The 17,513-nt window shown below is 40.0% G+C and overlaps 1 pseudogene; it reads right to left on the bottom strand.

The window, feature by feature from the left end:
* Nucleotides 1-9,238: 9,238 nt before the first annotated feature.
* LOC115506568 lies at nt 9,239-9,927 on the bottom strand (annotated as a pseudogene).
* Nucleotides 9,928-17,513: the final 7,586 nt, after the last annotated feature.

The following is a 17,513-nucleotide window of genomic DNA, read 5'->3' as shown; positions in this document are numbered from 1 at the left end:
TGCAAACCTAATTTTGTTAACTGTATAACATTTAAATATTCTTGGAGAGCTTTCTACCTCAAAAAAAAAAAAAAAAAAGCGCCCATGCTGTGTCCATTTGAACGCAAGAGCAAGAATGTTAATATTGCAAATAAAAATGGCCTACTTTATCTTCTGTATATTTTTAATATCTTACTCCTTAGAATTTATTAAAGCCACTTACATTTATACAGAATAGTATAATCTTGTAGGATGCATGTATATATATTGCATATTAATGTAATACAGTCACATATTAGAATCTCGTAATGAAATACACCAATTTAGATATATTCCCAGTCAGGTTATATTTCCCCAACATAGCAACTAAATATGCTATGTATGCAGATTGTGAAAGCGTGATATAAAGCCAATTAAAAAATCTTTAAGTGCCTGGGCTCTAGAGTCAGCTATCTTTGATTCCCGCCTCTTTTGGTAGCCTTGGGAAAGTTGCTTATACACTCTAAGACTCAGTTTCCTCGACTGCAAAGCAAACAAGAGTAATAGTTGTATCCCGAAATACTTAAGGCATATAATAGCGCGTCTGCACAGGACAAATTGATCAAGACGGTTAGAGTCCCATGTCAGTCAGTTCTTGCTGAGGTAATGCTGTGTAACAACCTCAAAATCCGAGAAATTTATAAAAAAAGGTTTGTCACTCAGGTGACATGTCAGGAGCTGGCTGACTGCAGCCCCTTGGGTCTGAGGCTATGTTGAAGGCAGCAGCTGGATGATGGGTCAGCTCTCCATCTCTGCTTATGCTGAGAGTCAGGCGAGCAAAGTGGCTCCTGTTGATACATGTTGTTCACACGGTGGAGGCCACAAACTCAAAGCTTAGTGGTGCACGTATGTACCACCTTTTAGAAATTCTGCTCAAACTGCCACCCTGTCACTTCTCATACTACATCTGGACCGAGTGGGTCACACGGCCAAACCCAGAGTCAATGGGGCAGAGATACACACCCCCTACCAGGAAGAAGGCAAGTCACATGGCAAAGAATATGTATTGATAATTAGTTTGTTCAAGGGCAGAAGAGAAGATCTTAACAATAATGCAACTTACTATATATTCCCAGTGACAAAAATAATATAATGTGACAAAAAAGGGGAATTTGCTAATAGAGATCATTGATTAAAGAAAGGCATGAACAGGGGTGCCTGGGTCGCTCAGTCGGTTGAGCATCGGACTCTTGATTTGGGTTCAGGTCATGGTTCCAGGGTAATGGGATCCTGCCCTGCATCAGGCTCTGTGCTGAGCTTAGGGCCTGCTTGAGATTCATTCTCTCTCTCATTCTCTCTCTGCCTCCGTCCTTCTGCCTCGCTCAAGCTCTCTCTCTTTCCCTCTAAAATTAAAAATTAAAAAAAAGAAAGGGATGAACAAGTAAGTCATGGACATAGTAGACACATATCTGGGCTTCAAGAACAATAGGAAAAAAAGACCTGATACAGCTAGGCTTCTGTATCTCTCTCCCACCAGTGGGTTTTGACTTTCATTTCCTGTCCCCGAAGAAGATTAAATTCCATCGTGTGGCAGAAAACATGGCTGTCTCTGGCTCCTGATTCTCACATTCTTCCACCAACAAGGAGTGACTCTTCTCTTTACCACTTCTGTTTACAGAAGTCCTGAAGAATACCGACTGAATCACGTATCTGTGATTGGCCCAACCTGGATGAGATGCCCCATCAACCATTAGCCCAAGCTGGGATCATTTTCCCCAGGACCACATAACGGTGAAGGCTGACATGGGGACAAAACAACAAGTGTTCACCATACCAGGACTTGGCACATAGACGTATTCAAGAGTTGAAAATGATTTATAGAACAGGTAGTATTTTGCTTCGTGTACTTAAATGTATTTTTTATGTAGTGCATCGGTTCTCTAGGGCAATGTCCCGTAATGCAAGTTTAAAGTTCCCTATGCAATTCTGAATGACTTTTAGAGCCCGATGTACCTAGTTGAGAACAAACTGCCTCATCCGTTGATATGAATAGAGAGGCGTATGAAGAGAGTACCATGTCATATGGTTTTGTGAGAGTGAAATAAGTCAACACACCGGAAGTGCCGGAACGGTGCTTGGTCCATAGTGAATGCTCAATAAACATTTATTTTTAATTGATCTAGACTGACATATAAGTGAGAGGGTGTGTGCATATCTATATGAAAAGCATACATGTAGAATATACACACATATAAGGGGAAATGGCCCTCTCACCAAGGAGAAGGCTGTCATGAGATTGTTATTTTGTGCTTGTATTGTTTCCCGGGCCACATTTTACCTTAATGGCTAAGCAACAAACAAGGTGCCAACAGATGGTTATTCTGCTGTGGGCCCAGATGGCTTCTCTGTAGTCCTATGGTGGGAAGCTTCTGCGTTCACCTTGAAATGTGTACAGTATCTTATTTCTCTTGGTGACATAATGACTCGAGAGCTCTACAAGAGTCTGCCAGATGCATGGAAGTGAGAATACCACAAGAAGAGCCCTCCACATCCTGCCCATGCCAGCCTCAGATGAACTGACTTAATGCCCTCTCATAATTTTCAAAGTATCTACCATCTATCTGACCTCACTGAAATGTTTTTGAAATGATTACATTTAGCTAAGATACATCATAGGGGAAATATGGCGAAATTTCTGAGGTCTTTTTAAGAAGTGAGTGTTTTAAATTCCCTACAACTTTTCATCACTTAGAATAATTCCAGTGACATTTTAATGGCATTCTTCTGGGGACAGGGTCGGGGTGGGGGGAATACCTTCTCAATAGAGAAGACAGCATATCAAAGCAATTCATGAGGCCATGTTTTTTTCAGATTACCTGAATAATGTCCGTAGTCACTCTTAGATTATTTACATGCTTTATATTTCTTTTATGGAAATATGAAAGTTGCAACAAATAGGTCAGGATACATAGGAAAGCTCTAGAACATAGTGGTAAAGACTACAGATTTCAGCGTAATTAAAACTAAGTAAAAATCTTAGCCCCACTACTTTAAAGAGAATGTGTCTTTACTTTTTTTGAGACAAAGTAGTTTTCTTATTTTATTTACTAACATTTTTGAAAAATTTTAGACATAACCAACATGGAATGGTTCGATGGATGGCTATATGCCATGCTATGTTAAGCATCTCTGAAACATAAGAACATTGTTCACTCAATCACAATATCCATATGACCCCTCATAAAAGCAACAATTCCTTGTTATCATTTAAATGGATTCCATATGTATGTTTCCCCACAAACTTTTTTTTTTCCAGTTAATTTGTTCAAATCACTATCAAAAGAGAGACTACGTGTTACATTTGATTGTTATGGCACTTGAATGTCTTTTCTTTTTTATGTTTATTTTTGAGAGACAGAGAGAAACAGAGGTGAGTGGGGGAGGGGCAGAGAGCGAGAAAGACATAGAATCTGAAACAGGCTCAGAGGCTGACAGCTCAGAGCCTGATGCGGGGCTCGAACTCTGGAATGGCAAGATCATGACCTGAGCCGAAGTCGGACCTCAACCGACTGAACCACCCAGACACCGCGTACTTGAATGTCTTTTTAAAAATTATTTAATTTATGGAATTTACAGCAAAAAACTAAAAATAAATTACGGTATAATTCACCTTTTTCAGGGTACTAGTTTATGAGTTTAGACAAATGCATAAATTTGTGTAACTGCCACCATAAGATACAGATACTTCCATCACTACCAAAAAATTCCCTTTTGCTGTCCCACCATAGTGACGTTCTCTTCAACAGCCACCAATTTCTTCTCCATCCCTAGAATTCTGTCTTTGCCAGCATATCATATAACCCTGAGTAGTATTCCATTGCTTAGGTACACCACAACTTGCTTATCCATTAACCAGCTAAAGGACAGTGGGTTGTTGCCGATGTTTGGGGGGATTATAAGTAAAGCTGCCATAAACCTTCACATCTAGTATTTATGTGAATATTTCCATTTCTCTGTTACACATACATGGCTCACAGGGGGCCCTGGAACTTACGTCAGTTCATACGCAGAGTTGGACGGTGTCCTTCTCCAGATCTCTGCAATCTTGGACTTGTCCTACAATCTCAGGCCCCATTCTGTCTTTCCTAGTCCTCTGTCCAGAAAGACGGAGCTCTCGAAGTTTAGCCTTCCACGCTGACACACAGTTGCACACAGCTGAAGCTGTCCGTGTCATGCATCATTATTCAGATTTTGACTTTTGTCTCCAGTCCACCTGTTGTTAACTTTTCAGGACCTTCAGGCAGCTGCTTTTATATTCTGCCCAGAGTTTTTGTTGTGGTCAGTGGTAGAGATGGGCTGATATCAGTTTTGTCCAGCTTGACCAACACTAGAAGTCACCTCGAGTCTCTAAATCCAGAAAGTTCTCCCCCTCTTTTTCACTGGTCTATTGGCTTTTTGAAGAAACTAGATCAGTAGAGCTGGATCACGTCCCACAGTCTGGCTTCGTGTGCTTCCGCATATTGTTATGAACATTCCTTCATCCATATATTTTCAGTAAACTAGACACTGGTTCCAAAGACTGGCTCAGCTGTGGGACTATGGACAAGTTCCTTTAGGTCTCTGGACCTCAGTCCCTTCTGAAGGTATAATAATGGTAGTTATTGCATTGAATTGCTATAAGGAGCAAATGGAATAGTACATGCAAAGAGCTTAACAAGATTTCTAAAATAGAGTCATCTATACTCTACAGAAACCTGAATATATGGTTTAACCAAAGAGTTTTCTTTTATCCAAGTAACTAGAAGTGCACAGACACATAGGCCAAGGCTGATGGCGCTGCCTAAGAACACCACTCAGGACCCAGTACCATCTAGCTCTGTCTGGCTTTATCACTCTGTTATATAAATGAGCCCCTGCATATTGGCCCCCAAGTTGTTTATTCCCTCACTGCAGGCCAAGACCCATTAGCTCAAAATCCCGCCAGTACCAAACTCAAATTTTTACACATGCAATTATTTTAAAGACAGTCCAAACAAGTAGATAGTTGGCCACTTGGAGCCTGCCTGCTTTGCATACCTCACAAAACATACCTCCACATTCGCTAGCAATAGACGGTATAGAGCCGTATGGTTATAACAGCTCAAGCTGCCATGGCCCTTTGGCGCTCTCTGACCCACAGACTCTCCACTGTGCTGCTGAGGGAATATCACTTGGGCGCATGAGACCCTTCTCCAGTCCGCGTCTCCTCTGGGAGTCTCCTTGCCCTCCTCCCCTTCTTGGTAGTGATCCCTCCTCACTGTGGGCTTCCGGACAGCCCCATGTTGTGGAGACTTTCCATCTCGTGCAACCCTGTCCAAGCACAACCCAGTTAAGCGTGTTGTTGTGCCTGGTGGCCATATCTTTTTTCTCAATCAGCTCCCGGCCACTCTCAGGGTGTGGCTTTTATCCTCATCCCTCTGCAGGATAGCCTCTTTCTGAAGGGTAAACAAAAAGGGCATGTGTCATCTGACTTGATCACCCTTTTATCAGGAAAACAAGTTTTCCTATACATGCCAATGAAAGGTAAGTAGGCTCACTTATATCTCATTGTCCAAGATGGCAAAAGAATCTGGAGAGGTGAGCATTTAAACTGGGGCCTTCCTGGGGCTCCTAGGTGGCTCAGTCAGTTAAGCACCTGACTTCAGCTCAGGTCATGATCTCACGGTCTGTGAGCTCGAGCCCCACCTCGGGCTCTGTGCTGACATGACAGGTTGGAGCCTGGAGCTGCTTTGGATTCTGTGTCTCCCTCTCTCTCTCATGCTTTGTCTCTGTCTCTCTCTCAAAAATAAATAAGCATTAAGAAAAATTTTCAACTGGGAACTTCCATACTATGAACAAAGTTTTCTGTAGGAAGCAAAAGGAGGAGAAGGGATATTATCTAGATAACTGGCGGTGCTTCTCATCCAGACCAGTGGCTTTTTTGGTACTTAAAGAGAAGTGCTGAGCCACCAGCAAAGACATGCTCCATGTGCTAGAAAAGAATAACATGCTGGTTTTCTTATCACACATGTAAAACTTCACTTCCCCTCACAGACAGCTGGCTCAATTCCTGGGTCTTTTGCATATGGCAAACAAGTATCATTTGGTACTTTAGTTTTACTTCCCAAATTGTTTACAACAACAATCACTTTCCTGTGAAAAGAAGTGGCTTAGTGGAAGGACTCTTTTTCCTACTGGAATTGTAGCCTCTCATAGCAGCGTTATGGAACTAGACTGTATTTGTGCAAATGGGGCAAAGTCACAAATGTAAGTATCTAAGCAAAGATGAGCTTTTCTTCTTTTATCTTTCCCTTTTGCCTGGAGATGGCTATTACTAAAGACTGCAGGAGATGGAAAGAAGAGTTAGGGCTTGAACCTGTTCTTCCAGTGAACAGAACATGCTCAAATTCAAGACTCTACATTCAAATCATTTTCACTATGGAACTCTTGGTTGAAACTGCAGTCAACAAAGGGAGAAGTTTTTGCTTGTTCGTTTGTTTCACCAAATGAGGACTCTGAGTTTTCTTTTCCTTTTTAAGTTGAGGCAGAGTTCACCACATTTAAACGTGTATTTTGATGAAATTTTGGTAATTCTCCACAGTTGTGAAATCACCAGCAAAAGTACGTATATAGCATTTCCTTCCACCTAAACATTTTCCTCTTATCCCTTGTCAGTTACCCTCCTCTGCTCGCACCCAGCCAGTCCCTTGTAATCACCATGGCTTTGCCTTTGTCGGAATTTAATATTTATGGAATCATCCATTATGCAGTCGGTTGTGTTTCATTTTTCTCACTTACCAACACATTTTCGAGAGCCAGTCATATTTTGTGTACTAATTTTCTGTTGTCCCACAGTATGGATACACAACAGTGTGTTTATCCACTCATCAGTTGACTATTTGGGTTTCTTCCAGTGTTTTGCGATTATGAATAATATCACTATGAACTTATTTGTATACCTGTCTTTGTGTGAACATACATTTTTATTTCTCTCTGGCAGTGCCTGTAAGTGGAATTGCTGGGTGTGACAGAATATTTATGTTTTTATTTGTAAGATGCTGCCATATCGTTTTCCAAAGCATATGAACCAGATTTGCATTCCCACCGGCAAATGTGTGAGGGTCTACTCACTCCACACCCTCACCAACATTTGGCATTGTCAGGCTTTCTTAACTTGTATTACTCTAGTGGGTATATGGTAGTATCTCATTATCATTTTAAGTTACATTTCTCTGATGACTAATGATATTGGGCATATTTTCTTGTGCTTACTAGCCATTGATATATATTTTATAATGTATCTATTCAAATCTTTGATCTATTCCCTATTGGGTTATTTAGCCTTATTATTGAATTGTAAGAATTCTTGAAGTTTTCTGTATAAACCCTTGTGAAACATGTTTCACAATTATTTTCCTGAATATGACTGTGGCTTGCTCTTTTCCCCCTCCATTATATCTTTCAAAGAGAAAGTGATTTCATTTTAATGAAGGCCATTTTACAATTTTTGTGCATGTTACAGTTTGGGCTTTTTATACCTGTGTAAGAAATCTTTGCCTAACATAATACCACAAAGATTTCTTCCTATGTCTTGTTTTTGAAGTTTTATAATTTTAGCTCTTATATTTAGGTGATGATACATTCTGAGTTAATTTGAGTGTGTGGTTTGATTCAGTGTTCAAAAAAGATTTTTTTCCCCAGAGATTCAGTTGTTCCAGAACCATTTTTTGAAAAATAATTACCTTTTCCTCATTGAATCTGGCACTTTTGAAAAAAAAAAAAATTGACCATAAAACTATGAGTTTATTTTTGGATTTTCTATTCTGTCCCATTTATTTATATGTTCTGCCCTATACATGAACGCACTGTCTTCATTACTGTACCTTTGTAGTAAGACTGGAAATCAAGTAATGTTTACGTTCACCTTTTTATTCTCGTCTGAAATTATGTTGGCTATCCTGTGTCATTTTCCTTTCCATTTAAATTTAGAATTAGCCTGTAAATCTCTTTCAAAAGCAGCCAGTTAAGACTTTGATTGGAATTACATTGAATCTACTGATCCGCTTAGGGGAACTGCCATCTTAACAGTTTCAATTCTTCCAATCCATAAACATGGTACATCTCTCCATTAAGGCCTTCTTTAGTTTTCCCATGCAAAGTATTCCAGTTTTCAGTACAAAGGCCTGATGTGACTTTCATTAAATTTATTCCTATATACATTTGATGCTATTGTAAATGGAGTGTTGTTTTATTATTTCATTTTGTAATTGATGCCATATCTAAACTTTTAACTGCTTTTTGTATATTGGCTTTGTATCTTGCAACCTTGCTAAATTCACTTATTAATGAGAAATCACTAAGTTCTCATAGCTTTTTTTTTTTTTTAATTTTTTTTTCAACGTTTATTTATTTTTGGGACAGAGAGAGACAGAGCATGAATGGGGGAGGGGCAGAGAGAGAGGGAGACACAGAATCGGAAGCAGGCTCCAGGCTCCTAGCCATCAGCCCAGAGCCCGACGCGGGGCTCGAACTCACGGACCGCGAGATCGTGACCTGGCTGAAGTCGGACGCTTAACCGACTGCGCCACCTAGGCGCCCCTCTCATAGCTTTTTTGTAGATTCCTGTCACCTGCAAATAAGGAAATATGTACTACTTCCTTTCTCATCTCTATGCCTTTTATTACTTTTTCTTATTTTATTGCACTTGCCATGATCTCTAGTGCAATGTCAAATAGTAATGTTGAAGGTGTTCAGTACATGTCCTTAGTCATGTTGAGGAGGTTCACAACTATTTCTAGTTTGCCGCATGTTTCTACTGTTAAATTTGATCAGATGTTTTTTCTGTATCTATTGAAATAATTATATTTTGCCATTTTGTTATTAACATAGTAAATTTACACTGTTCAATGTTTAAATGATGAACAAGCTTTGCATTTTGAGGATAATTCATGATGTATAATCCTTTATATATAAATATAAATATATATTTTTCTTTTCTGGATTTGATTTTCCAATCTAATAGTTTATCAAACACTTTTGCAGTTATGTTCCTGAGGGATATTAGTCTGTAGTTCTCATCCTTTGTGAGATCTTTGGCTTTGGAATCAGGATAAAACTGTCTTCATAAAATGAATTAGGAAGTATTACCCCGATTTCTGTTTTTCTGAAAGAGTTTGTATAGGATTGATATAATGCCTTCCTTAACTGTATGATAGGATTCAACTGTGAAATTACCTGGACTTTATTTGTGAAATTGTTGGGATTTTTTTGACAGAAAGTAGGATTTATGGATGGGCATGATTGAGGAGGGGCAGTGCTGAGGCTCTCATGAGTGCAGAGCCCATTTGTCCAAGAGGCCACGATTAGGGACGTATTTGACCCCCCACAAGCCATCTGGAATGAGCTGCTTTTCAGCCTCCCTGTCTTCAAACACATCCACATTAAACTCAGTACAGTCTACTTGGAAATGTGGATCTTCTGGCAGCCAGAGAACTTGAACTTGGCGCTGCATAGGGCCTCAATCACATGCTCCTTGTTCTACAGCTGGGTACAGATGCCATGATGACTTGGCCAATGTTCACTGTGCACTGGGACTTTCCAGAGGGACCCCACATACCTGTCTGCAGCCCGTCAGCTCCATCACAGCACATCTTGTTGATACGGATGACGTGGAAGGGTTAGAGCCACACTGGGATGTGAAAACCATCTTTGCTACAGCTTTCACCATGTACTTTTGGAACAAATACTGGCAGCCTCCAGGGCTTTAGAGGAGTGCTGCTGATATTCATCTGACACCATGTGGCCACATAATGGGAGCCCATCCACTTTTGCCTTCTTCCACCCCAGGTCAAAGATGCAGATCTTGGCATTAGAGACACCTGTGCAGATGCCAGACTTTGGAAATGGCTTGTTCTTACAATACTGGTAACACCAGGTGGGGTGGCAGCCCATGGCAACACCAGAAACCTTAGTGGTGTACCAAGGAAAAAAGCTAAATGGGAAATTGCTTTAAATTATAAAGTTGATTTTTAAATTGAGACAGCAATGCTCACATTTGCTATTTATTCTTGTGTCAGTTTTGGTCATTTGTGTCTTTCAAGGAATTTATCCACTTCATGTAGGTTGGCAAATTCATTGGCATGAAGTTCCCATAAAATTTCCTTATAATTTTTTTTTAGTTTAAATTTTTAGTTAACATACAGTGCGATATCGGTTTCAGGAGTAGAATTCGACAATTCATCACTTACATACAACACTCAGTGCTCATCACAAGTGCCCTCCTTAGTACCCATCACCCATCTAGCCATCTCCCACCCTCTCTCCATCAACAGAGAACAAACCGACGATCCTTATTATCTTTTTATGGTTGAAAGTTCTGCAGTGATTCCCTTTCTTTTATCGCTAATATTATTCATTTGTGCTTTCTTTTTTGCTAATGAGTCCAGCTGGAGGGTGATCTGTTACATTCATCTTTCCAAACATTAGCTTTTAGTTTGAAGAGTTTTAGTTATTGTTTTTCTGTTTTCTATTTTATTGATACTAGTACTTACCTTTATTATTTCCTTCTTTTAGCTTGTTCTGGGTTTAATTTATTCCCTTCATGGTGGAAGCTTACTTTGATCATTAGAGACTTCTATTTCTAATAAAGGTATTTAATACTATTAGTTTTTCTCTATGTCCTGCTTTAGCTCTGTACATTTCTTAATTTCTCTTGTGATTTTTTTCTCTGACCCAGTTCACTAGAAGTGAGTCATTTAATTTCCAGGATATTTTGGGTTTTCCTGCTTGCCTTATTTTAATATTTCTAATTTAATTCCACTGTGCTAAGAGAACCTACTTGATATGATTTCAATCTATTTAAATTCATTAGGGCTTGTTTTATGGGTCAGAATATAGTCTATCTTAGCGAATCTCTATCTGCATTTTAAAGGAATGTGAAATATTTATTCTGCTGGTGGTGGTGGAGTGTACCATAAGTATCACTTAATCAAAGTGATTGATAATGTTGTTTAGATAGTCTACATCTCTGATGACTTTGTCTAATTTTATCAATTGCTAAGAGATGGCTGTTAAATTCTCCAACTGAAGTAGAATTGACTGCTTCTTCTCTTGACTTTGTCAGATTTGCTTCATGTTTTGGGTGCTCACACATTTATAATTACTATATATTTCTGATGAAGTGGCCCTTTTGTCTTTATTAAGTGTCTTTATCTCTGGCAATACAATATTGTTAAAAATCTATTTTATTTGATGTTAACATAGAACTTTAAGCATCCTTGTGCCTATGGCTTGCATTGCATATCTTTTTTCCATCCGTTTACTATAACCTCTCTGTGTCTTTACATTTAAACAGAATCCTGGTAGAAAATGGTTGGTTTTTGTTTGTTTTGTAACCCATTCTGACAATCTTTTGAATTGTTTAATCCATTAATATCTATCATAATTATTAGTTCAGTTTTGTTGGGTCTATTATTTAAGCATCGATTTGTCTTTCCAGTTTTTTGTTCCCCTATTTCTTTTTTCCTACTTTTTGGATTATTTGAATATTTTTTAAAATTCCATCTTAATATTTCTCCTGGCTCTTTTTCTATCCTTTTTTAATTTTTTTGCATTTTTTCAGTACTTGCCCTAAGAATTATAATATGCACTCTTAAATTTTCATTGGCTACTGACAGTAAAAATATAACTACCACAGTGCACCTGGGTGACTCAGTCAGTTGAGCGTCCAACTCTTGATTTCATCTCAGGTCATGATCCCAGTGTCATGGGATCGAGCCCTACATCGGGCTCTGCACTGAGCGTGGAGCCTGCTTATGATTCTCTCTCTCCCTTTGCCCCTCTCCACCACATTGTGTGCTCTCTACAATATATATATTACTACTAACATAATAGCAGTTATCTGTTACAGTGACATATGTTATAAACCCTACCAGAAAGATTATATCTTTCTTTACACCGTTCAGTTATTGACAAAGAAACTAGGAGTAAAGAGGACCAAAAAGAGTCTTTTGCAATATCCAGATATTCATCTTTTCCAATGTTCTTCTTTTGTTTCCTGAGGATTCAAGTTTCCATCTGCTGTCATTTTCCTTCAGCCTGAAGAACATCCTTTAGCATTTCTCATAATGCAGGTCTTCTGGTGACAAATTATTTTCATTTTCTTTCATCTGAAAACGGCTTTTTGGTCTCATTTTTTAAAATATTGTGTGTGAGGGGGGCGCCTGGGTGGCTCAGTCAGTGAAGCGTCCGACTTCGGCTCATGTCATGTTCTCTCGGTTTGGGAGTTCGAGCCCCGCGATGGGCTCTGTGCTGACAGCTCAGAGCCTGGAGCCTGTTTCAGATTCTGTGTCTCCCTGTCTCTCAGCCCCTCCTCTGCTCACACTCTGTCTCTCTCTCTCAATAATAAATAAACATTAAAAAAATTTAAAAAAATATATTGTGTGTGAGGAATACAGATTAAGCAGATACCTTAAGCTTTGCCTTTAAAGACCTTCTAAACTTCTTAATGAGGTAGCGTGCTTAATTAAAATGACATTGTGCTTTGTATGTTTTCTTCCTGCAAGTCTTTTTCTCTCCTCTCCTCTCCTCCTCTGAATGGAAATTTTATCCTCGTACTTTGACATACAATTCAAATACCATTTCTTCTTGGGTGCTGTTCTGCCCACTGTGCTAGCCAGAGAAGCGTTATTTTCTCCGACTTCATATTTATATATTATATATTACATCTCCAATAGGAAAAGAACAAATCATAAGCACAGATGGTGAGGATGTCCTAAGGGAGAGCATCTCTTATCTGTGCATTTCTTTTTACTTTCAATCCCACTTACCCTGCACTGAGAATTTCAGCATGCAGCTATGTTTTCCTTTTGTTTGTTAATCCAATTATGTGTCCTCCTCCACTAATAAATTTTTCATGTGATTTCCCATTGCTATCACTGTGAGATCTTTGATCGCAAATCTGTCGCATTCTTTTATCTTTCCTATATCTACATTTATGGCCCTTTTGTTAAGACAGCACTGGATAGTGCATTTGTTCCTTCTCCTGTGAAAATCCCAATAGATAGAATGTCCAATGGAATTGCAAAGTACCAAGGATGTTCCAGAACACTCTCCATTATCCTGGAAATGTCTGGCTCTGGCCCCAGGTGCAAGTTTTTGCAAAGAGATCTGAGAGAATGTTCCACTGCTCTGGGCGGTTGCCTTTAATCTTCAAAGATATTCTCAAGAAACATAGAATTCTATTGGATTTTCTGTGCTCATTGTGGTTGTTGTGTGTATAGCATGTTGTATTTAAACATTTCTATCTTTCATCGAATTTAGGAAGTGTGCCGCTATGATGTCTTCACATATTTTTTTTCTGCCCCATTCTCTCTCCCTCTGGTTTTTCCGTATGTTTGATCATTCTATCCAACCTAACAAGATATTGTTTCTTTTTCAAAATCTTGTTTTTCTTGTTTTTCATTTTTTATCATTTCTATTGCTCCATCTTTGTATTCATTTACTCTTTCCTCTGCCATGTCTATTTGACTATTAAGTTTTTAGCGAATATTTTATCGTAATTCTAATTTTCAGTTCTGTAACTTCCATTTGCTTATTATTTTATTGTTTTTATGTCTCTGCTGAGACTTCTCATTTCTCTGCTGAGATCCTCAATTGCTGAAAACATGTTCTGTTTTCCTTCATTGACTATTGTTATAATAGCTTCTTCAATATCCTTATCTGTTCGTTCCAGCAACTTGCTCATCTCAGGGTCAGACACAATCCATTTTCTCTTCTCTCGAGAATGTGCTCCATTTTGGGTGACCTTTGTACGTTGGGTAATTTTGGATGTATCTTAGACATTGTGAATGTTAACAGATCTTGGATACTGTTTTTTGTTTTTTTGTTGTGGTTGCTTTCTCTGGTAGTGTGGTTTTCTTCGTTGTAGCAGGGAATTTTCTTGGCCCGTCTTAAAGTGCTGACGGTTGCTTGGATGGCACCTCCGGTTCAGTTCGGATCTTTTGTCTCTAGCTCAGGTGCTCTGAGTCTGTTCCATGCACACCTGTTTCTGGGGTCAGTCAGAGAAACTGATGGACGGAGACTGGGGATCCCTCCTCTGCCTCTTACCCTTCCTGGATTACCCCCACTTGCATTCAGTTTCCTGGCTTCACCATGGTTTCCTGGAAAACCCGATTACCCCTGCCATTGCCGTGTGAGCCATGCAGACCATACTTAGCCCCATGGCTATTAAAAGGCATAGAGATGTAAACTTGACTGTGTAGATCCACGGATCTCCTCCTGCAAGTGCACGTGCACTCCCATCAGTCTGTCGGTTCACTGTCTAGTACCATCAGGCAGTCTCCTCCTACGTCCAGCTTCCATGCTTGTTTTCTGCAAAGGAGGGAATTGTCTGGTAGGGTCTTAGTCTGTCAGACTCATGAGTGGACGTTTCTGCATAAGTTTGTTTTTTTTTAAATAATTTTGTACCCAGGGGCACCTAGGTGGCTCAGTCCGCTATGCAGCCACTCTTGGAGTTGGCCCAGGTCATGACCTCACGGTTTGTGAGTTTGAGTCCTGCATCCGGCTCTGTGGTGACAGCATGGGCCTACTTGGGATTCTCTCCCTCCCTCTCTCTTTCTGCTCCTCCCTTGCTCATGCTCTCTCTCTCCAAAAATAAATAAACACAATTAAAAAAGAAAATAATTTTTGCCCAGGTGAACAGCCTCTATTACATAAGTATGAAAAACCACTTTAAAAAGAAAAAGAAAGGGGCGCCTGGGTGGCGCAGTCGGTTAAGCGTCCGACTTCAGCCAGGTCACGATCTCGCGGTCCGTGAGTTCGAGCCCCGCGTCGGGCTCTGGGCTGATGGCTCAGAGCCTGGAGCCTGTTTCCGATTCTGTGTCTCCCTCTCTCTCTGCCCCTCCCCCGTTCATGCTCTGTCTCTCTCTGTCCCAAAAATAAATAAACGTTGAAAAAAAAATTTTTTTTAAAGAAAAAGAAAAAGAAAGAAAAAGAAATTTAAAAACACTTTTTAATCTAAATGTAATGGAAGGAGTTAAAAAAAAAGCTATCTTGTTCACTTGCTCTAGGAAATCAGTAAAGATACCAAATCGATCAATAAATGCCTGGGAGAACTGAGGTTCTCTAATCCTCAAGGTAAAAGTGGAATAGAATAATTTTTAAAGTAGCAAATATTTATCGAGTGCTTATATTTACCCTTCAGAATGGCATGATGGTTCACGTTCTATTTTCACTTCTGTTTTACAGCTGAGGAAACAGAGGCATCGAAAGTTAAGTAACCTGACCAAGGTCATAGAGTGAGGGAGCCTGGACATTCCAGGGGAATTCGGGGACAGCCGGAGCTGGTTCTGGCCTCCCCCGGGTTAACCTATGCAAGACTGTCAGTGTCCTCAGCAGAGTTCCATGGCCAACAGACAGAGCAAAAGGGAAGCTTTTAGTGTGTAGAGATACCTGAGGGCAGACTCAGAAGGTGCCACCCACTCTTTCGGGGAGAAAAAAGAAGATCCCACCCTAGATAGGAGGTGCAGAAGTCACAGGAAAGGTGTCCAGTTGAAGCGGGAAGGCTGTAGAGTGTTGGACCCTGACAACCCAAGGCACTGTGGGAACATGGCCAGCAGGGAGTACCAGCTCGAGGCTCAAAACTAGCAGAAGGCACCAGTCACACCTCAGTGGACATCAGAGCAGGACATCCGGAAGAAGCAGAGAATGCACAAGATGCTGGCACCATGAGCCCTTCCTACACTTAGAGGCCCTCAGGAAAAAAGACTGCGAGGAGAAGAACCGTGAGAGAATGCCTTGAAGGAAGTTTGATTAAATACTCTGAAGACTTACTAAAATTAAAAGTGACGTATTAGCTAGCAAGCCTAAGGGTCTTTTCCTTCCCATTCACAGCCGATATGGAAGTTTTGATTTTTTTAAATTGTTTTTTAATGTTTATTTATTTTTGACAGACAGAGACAGAGTGCGAGCAAGGGAGGGGCAGAGAGAGAGGGAGACACAGAATCTGAAGCAGGCTCCAGGCTCTGAGCTGTCAGCACAGAGCCCGATGCGGGTCTCGAACTCGCGAGCTGTGAGATCACAACCTGAGCGGAAGTCGGTCATTTAACCGACTGAGCCACCCAGGTGCCCCAGAAGTTTTAAAGTAAGATGACATCAGTTCCCAAAAAAGATATTTATGATTTTTTTTTTTTTTTTTTGTCCACCTGAGTCTTAGCAATTTTTAGATTTGGACCCTTGTCTCTTACACTAGCAAACAGACATTTGCAATACAATGTGTTAGTCGGTCCTTGGAAAACAGCAGAATCTTCTGAGAAGATGTGGTGTCTAAGCTAAGAAGCTTCCAGGCAGACAGCCCCAAGCCTGGGAAGGAGTTGCCCTTGGGAAGGTGTTTCATGATCTCGCCTTCAACGGTCTCAGCCAATGGAAAGATTTCAAGGTAAGCATGATTGGTTTGTGGAATTTCAAGTATACAGTTAGGGCTGGCGTTTTCAGAGTAAGGGAGAAAGCAGAAATGAGGGTAGAGGTGAGCGAGAGGTAGATCGTTTGTACTCAGTTCTCCATAAATTAAATGAATTATGCACAATGTCTTGTAAAAACCACAGCAAGATTATTATGGAACTAGAAAAGCTGGCTCTAAGGTTAATAATGAAAAATACTAAACAAGAAAACCAGAACATTTTTGAAGTGTAAGAGCAATAAAGAATCATTTATTGTAACATATTGCAAATCTCTAGTCTACTAAAACACAGTGTGGTTCTGGTGCATGGGTAGATTGATCCAAGGAACAGAATGGAAAGTCCAGAATTAGACTCAAATACATAAGGTAATTTAGTAAATGATAAAAATGACATTTCAAGTCAACGGGAGGGGGGATTGGTTATTCAATCGATGGTGTCTGAACATCTGGAAAAAATAACAACAACGCTGCAGCCATACCACACACTTAGGCCAAAACAAATGCAGAATTCTGATGAAAAAAACTTTAAATGTCAAACACAAAACCAATAACATTCTGGAGAAAGCCATAAAGTTTTTTTTTCCAATAATACCAGAATGAGGAGGATTTTTCTCAGTATGAAACAAAACTCAGAAGCCAACGCTTTTTGATAAATTTGGTGACACACAATGGTTCCTCCCAGAGAAAAATGCCATAAGCAAAGTCAAGACAATGACAAGCTAGAAAACAAATGAAAAAAAAGTTAGTCCACAAAGGACTAATTTCTTTAATGTGTAAAGAGAAGGACCAACAGTATGATAGGTAATGAGCAAAATATATTGTCAGTTCTCCGAAAAAGCTAAAAAGAATACGAGAATGTGTGCAATCGCTCTTGTAGAATTTCTAAAATGCAGTTGGAAGCACCAATGGATTTCTACTTCTCAGGTGGACAAAAGCACCCATGGGGGGCTCTGTAGGCTCTCACTGGCAGGGAAACACTAGTCCCTTTCAGAGGATGCACGACCTGGGTTGGTCTGGAAGGCAGGGATTCTCAACACCGATTGCCCTCCAGAATCACCTCGGGCCTTTAAAAATTCCTCAT

This window comes from Lynx canadensis, chromosome F2 (genome assembly GCF_007474595.2).
Source record: "Lynx canadensis isolate LIC74 chromosome F2, mLynCan4.pri.v2, whole genome shotgun sequence".
NCBI lineage: Eukaryota > Metazoa > Chordata > Mammalia > Carnivora > Felidae > Lynx > Lynx canadensis.
The sequence above is the reverse complement of the archived record's forward strand: the minus strand, read 5'-3'. Positions and strand labels throughout refer to the sequence as shown.